This window comes from Pleurodeles waltl, chromosome 5 (genome assembly GCF_031143425.1).
Source record: "Pleurodeles waltl isolate 20211129_DDA chromosome 5, aPleWal1.hap1.20221129, whole genome shotgun sequence".
Taxonomy (NCBI): domain Eukaryota; kingdom Metazoa; phylum Chordata; class Amphibia; order Caudata; family Salamandridae; genus Pleurodeles; species Pleurodeles waltl.
In genome coordinates this window covers 84619524-84625728 of record NC_090444.1, presented here as the reverse complement: position 1 = coordinate 84625728, position 6205 = coordinate 84619524, and positions in this window count along the sequence as shown.

Sequence of the window (6205 nt, the reverse complement as noted above, 5' to 3'; positions counted from 1 at the left end):
GCGAGTCAGGCAAATGTGCGCCAGCCTGGGAAAGGAGAGGAATGCGCTGTATAATGTCAAACACAACTCATTCCTGCCCTTTCACGCAGCACAGCAGGGTGGCTTGTTGTGTTGCGCTGCATGAAAGATTGGTAACTATGCCCCTTGATATGTCGGATAGCACATCTTTACTTTTCAGAAACCACTTTATTTGTTAGACTATGTTTAGTGCATTCGTTTGAGACCTTCCCACCGTATGTATCGCCTCGAAGCACCTTCAGAATCTGGGTGCTGCTTTGCACATCTGGAATTCTCATAACTAGAGTCAAAGTGGAGCCTGGCCAACAAAGGTGGATTAGGCCAAGGGTGCCCACCTTTCTAAAGGGGTGGAGGGATCAGCTAATAATATTTTGAGTATTCACTGGGTCACACAGTGAAGTAAGCGAGCCAGACCTTCTGAAGGCGGTTTTAGGAGTCTCCCCCGAGAAAAATTGAAAAAAATTGAACCAAATGATGTGTAATCCAGCACTGTTTGTCAGCCAATGAACAAGACATCATGGCCCATATTTATACTTTTTTAGCGCCGCATTTGCGCTGATTTTTGACGCAAAAACGGCGCAAACTTACAAAATACAATTTTATTTTGCAAGTTTGCGCCGCTTTTGCGTCAAAAAATGACGCAAATGTGGCGCTAAAATAATATAAATATGGGCCCATATGTTTTATTTACAATAATTTATGAAGGAACACTCTGCGAGAACAGAGGTGCTGTGTGAGCCAGCACAGGTATGTGTCTCTTTTGGGATACCAGTGGGATACATACTGTTCTCAACCCATAGAGCGCCTGACCCCTGCCGGTCTGCCCCCAGTGCGCTGCCCACCAAGTCTGCAGGCACCTGCCTTCCCTCCAGTGAATGCACACAAGTTTGTTTTTTATCTGCATGTTGCCAGACTCGTGCACTGTCACAGCAATTCTAATGTGCCTCGTGCACTGGAATGCCTGTCACCTGAAGGTCACAAGGTCAGATCCTGGGAATGGTTCAGTGGGTAAAGCGCCTGCGGCAGACCACAGCATGATATCTGTGCCTACGAGTTTCAATTCTTGCACTGATTCATTACTCTGATTTTTTTTTTAATGAATGCCATGAGTTGGGAAATTATTTTACTAAATGCCAAAAACCGCATTGTGGATCAAATGTATGTAGTTTTCTGGCATCTCTTCCAAATTCAAAGATTTTGTGTATTAAAGTTCACTTTTTAAAACCTGGCGACACAGACTTTCTAAACACACCCAGTGATTAATTTGTGCTGGTGGTTGCAGGTGGTGGGCACTGGCTCTCAATTTGGGTAACCAGAAATTATTTTTTCATCACCAGACTTTGACCCAGAGAAACGGAGAGCAAGCACTGGCAATGCCAATAAGTCTGGCTTTGCAAAAATGTTGCATGGCACTGTAAAGCGTCACAAGTAAATAGCATGGGAACAAATCTATATTTGTTCGGAAGCAAAGGACTGTAGAATAATATTGGTGTGGGTTAAAAGGTCAGGTGACAGTTGCACTGTCAAGCTAGACCTAAAAATCCAAGTAGCTTAATAACTGTCCTCCTCCGTTCTGTGCTGCTACCAGAGAAAACAAAATACCTTAGTAGAATTAAAATGTAATGTGTGTGCCCCTGAAAGTTCAGCCTGAGGCTTCTGGATAAATAAACAAAATGATCCCAGCTGTGTGGACGGCAAGCACTTTTTTGTGGAAGCACACAACTTCTGTCCAAACAAATCATGTACTCCTGGCTCCCGACACTTGGGCGCAGCCGAAGCCGCTCTCTAGCAATGCTCACATAATTGTCTGCCAAACCATGAAAGAGGAGCAGCAGGAGAGAGGGAGAGATAGAGGCAGGAATATGGTAACAAATGGAGAACATAGGGATGAAAAAAACCTGCAAAACTCAGATAAAGAGACAGGAAGTGTAGGGTGGTGGAAGAAAGAGGCATGATGAGGAACCATAACTAGGCAGCCTTTGTATTTGACAACCTCAGCATCTGGCCGCGATAGCCGAGTGCACCTAGGAAACAATTTGGTTCTTTGTCCTTTTGTTTTTTTAAAGACAGGCAAGGAAGATCAATAAGAGAGAGTAGTGGACCGGGGGTTGGGTAATTTCCCGTACGAGGTGTGACTGAGAGATTCACCTGGTGGCACGCTGAGTGTAGGATGGCTGGTGTCAGGGCCGGCTTTAGCGCTGGTGGCGCCTTGTGTGAATGTATTTTTTGGCCCCACACCCCATGACCACCTTCTCGGATTCCCTCACTATCACCCTGCAAGTGTGCCCCTCATCTCTCCATAGCCCCCCTTTCATATACATTCATTTATTTTAAAGCGTTTGTAAAGGGTGGCTTTACTAATCCACTCAGCTATCCACATAAAATATAGTTCTGTTCTTTGCAGCAGGTGAATTAACCCTCTGTGCTACTTTATATGAGTCAAAGCTGCCACAAGACAAAACTCCCATCTCTGGCCCTATCAGGAACATTAATCACAAGAGGTATCTTGGCATTTTAATTGTTTCCTGAAGGCTGGACGCGCAAGGAACTTTTCAGCAGGTGCTTTTAAATCGCAAGTTTCTAAATTATTGCTAAACGCAGCGCCCCCTTGAGATCAGCGCCCCCAATCCAGGTCAGCACCCGGGCGTCAGCACTGCTCGCACCGCCCTAAAGCCACCCTGGCTGGTGTGAATGGCCTGGCAACACCTAATCAAACTACAGTTAACAAGTGGGTTAGAGGGCACACTCTTTGGCTGCACAAGGGTGTAATGAGACAAGCCAGGGCTCTTGTGGTTAAAACACACACACACAAGTGGGCTGCAGAAGAGGAGCTGGATAACCACATTGTGATCTGAGGGCCATATTTTGGACATGAGTGAACTAATGTGTTTTTTTAGTGATGTTTGGTATTTTTAGAGGTTAAATACAGCTTGTTATGGATCTGCGTGCAGCCTTATGTGCTTGGATATGTGTGTGGAAGGGCTTTGTTGTTTGTTTCACCCTGCTGTGGTGCACATCTGGTCACTGCCCAGTTTCAGGTGCTAAAGTGCCAGCCATCTTTTCTTATTATATGCCTTTAAGGCCATTGTTATTGTATCTGGGTGTGACTGGTTTAGGTTAACTTCTTCAGGATGGTTGATATGTAGATTGAAAAGAAGGAAAAGTGTGTGATAACCTGTGTTGACGCACCATGGCAAAAACTAAGCCAAATAGCTAGCTTGGAACTGTGTTGTGTCTAACGTGAACTGTTTTTGTGAGGTGATTTGCTAGCGTTGTGTGATCTGACTGTGCTGCTGAGGTGGCAGATGTGTATCCACCGCTATGGCTTGATGCTGTGTTGAACACACGTGTGCTAATGTACATGCTTTCTCCTTGGTGCATAACTTGCCCGGAGGTGGGTGTGGCTTCTCCTTGGCTTCCATTGAAGCGCATCCTGTCCTCTCGGCTTCCTGATGCCATTTAATGGTAGCCACTGCCTGGATGTGCTGTGGCACCACAGTGGGCACACCAAAGTTGCGCTTAAGGATATAGCTGCTCAGGCCCTGGAACTAGCCATTTTAACAGATTTTGCTCTGCTGTGGATCCGGTAAATCTTTTCTCCTTTGATGACATTTTAGATGAATGAACCCACACAGCTTTGAAAAAAAGAAAATTTGCAATCCTATGTTACACAAAAAAAAAGACACTTACGTCTGCTCTTGTCCAATGGTAAGAGATGTTGCAAAAGATTGCAAGCTGTACAGATGGGCTGGAAGTGCAAGTTTTGTTTATTTGTATTACACTGAATTGTCAACACTCCTGCTGTGCTAAAAAATAGGCTGAGAGAGCCACCATGTGGGGAAATCTCATAAAAAATTGCTGGTGCCGAGCACCAGAAAACACCAACACAAATTAAGCTCTAATTATGAGGATCTTCAATTTCTTTCAGGTGATAATGGGTGTTTCCCATTCTGCAGCTTACACATCTGACTTAACTTTTAGTCCTAAAGATACAATTATTGTACTCAGTCCTACGCCTCTGCCATGGACTGACATGTTTTTGATTTATTTTTTAATTTTATATATCTAGGATAATCAAAACAATCCTGGACCTGGCATTGTTGTCTTTTTGCAGTGCCCAAGGCTGAGGTTAGTCCTTTCCATCTTCATTGTCTCAATTGAGGGAAATCCAACGAGATGCTCTGGCAGATGGCACCAATGTTTTAGTCCATTTTACCAAGGTAGTGGTATAAGCCCTGGATTTTCTAACAACAGGAGAAAGACACGCATTTGCAACCACACTAAAACTCAGGAAACGTTTTATAATAAGTAGGGTAACTTTTTTCTAATGTAAAATTTTTAAATATACCCATTGCGTTCAATATGTGAAAAGAATCTCTATTTCCTTCTCAAATTCTGGTTGTGGGTAAAGTTATTTTTATAATTTTGCAATTCCTCTCCTGCTCCTTGGCTGTCTCTAACGAGGTCACTTCATCCATAGAAGAGGTGAGTCTGTCTTCTTTTTTCACCACACAGGGGTTGGTCAGGGAACGCCCGTAGTCTCGTTGAATGACCATCCACAAATGGGGCCCACGCGATGCGTAGTTTCCTAACTTTCTCCCTTGCAGAATTTAGATTCATGAATAACAACGGATAATGTTTAGGTCCTTTTCACGGTTATTTGAAGTGATAGAATGAACCAGCTCTTGCTAGTGGAAATCTGATATTCAGATCTTCATCCATTGGCCGCATGTCCTGAAATTTCTTTCCAAGAGTTGTATTTAGCGTGTCAAGATCTTTTTTTTTAACCAATTTTTATTCATTTTTTTGTTCAAAACACATTCAAAGTTAGTGGAAAATCAGTTCCATATATCCTTTACAAGACCATCAGACATGTGCAAAGCATAACATACGTGTCAGGAGTTGATGGTCCATTTTTTTATATAGAAACAATTTAGCACAGTAAGTCATGACAGTTGCATTGTCATACAGTCGCGATACACATTGTGGCCACTCTCGTTGGTCCTCCCGCAATAGCATTGTTACCTTCATCATGGTACCGTGCACAGAAGTAATGAGGCGTTTTGAGTGGCTGGGTTTTCATATCTGAGATATTGCTCTTTAGGGTAAAAGATAGGTGAGACTAAATTAACGCGCATGTAAGGTGGTGGTAGTGGGAGGCGTGGTGGGTAGATGATATGTGACACGATACAGAATACGCGTGGTTGGAGACTAATCAGGGAGCTCTTCTTGAAAGGTTTGTAAATCCTGAAGTATTGTCTACCACTCTGCAGCTATAGGGACCCTTCGCAGTCCGCGCAGGTCTTCTCGCCTGAGCGCCACAGCCTCTGCCTTGCCCCATTTTAGCGTCACTGTGCACCAGTGCTTCAGCCCTGGGACGGCACGGGCCTTCCAGTGCATGGCAATCATCCTGCGCGCTATCAGCAAAGCTAGATCAAGAAAGCGATTCTGAGATTTTGCGGATTTCATGCCTTTAAACAGTACCAGGAGCGAATCCTCCATAGTGCACACATTACTGCGGCCTGTCACCTCAGTCAGTGCGTTTGCAATGCCTCCATAGTTCCATTGCCGCTGGACAAGTCCAGAACATGTGCGCCTTGTCAGCCGATGGCTGCTGGCAGCGGGGACAATGCGAGGCAGTACCAGACATCATGTGGACACCCTCCGGCGTGAGGTAGGCCCTATGGAGGATGTTGTGCTGTATATATTGAAACTTCATGTTGCGTGACAATTTTTCTGTGTATATGAGCGCTCTATCCCAATGTTGGCAAGATCATGAAGTAAGCGACTTTGCTTGCACAGCGCGCGCACGCCGACATCGGCTTTTCCGACTCTGTAGGGACCGGGAGAGTACGGTGAATGGGCTTATCAGGGCCCCCTACCACGTACTACACATAAGACTTTTGGATTGCTGGCTTTTATGGCCCAAACATCATACAGGACCTACGTTTCCTGTGACTAGGAAACACCATTAATCGATTCAGAAATTAATCCACGTATGGTTCGCTTTGGATACGTCCCCGCTTATGTACAATTTTTGCCTTGAAAAAGTCCTGTTGGACGAAACACGTGTTGGCTGTCTCTGCACACTTATGTTTTCTATGTATTCAACATAAGGAATTAAAGATTCTGGATTTCTGCTCACTGTGGACTATTATTTGGAGTGCCCTGGTATTTCTGTTTTGTA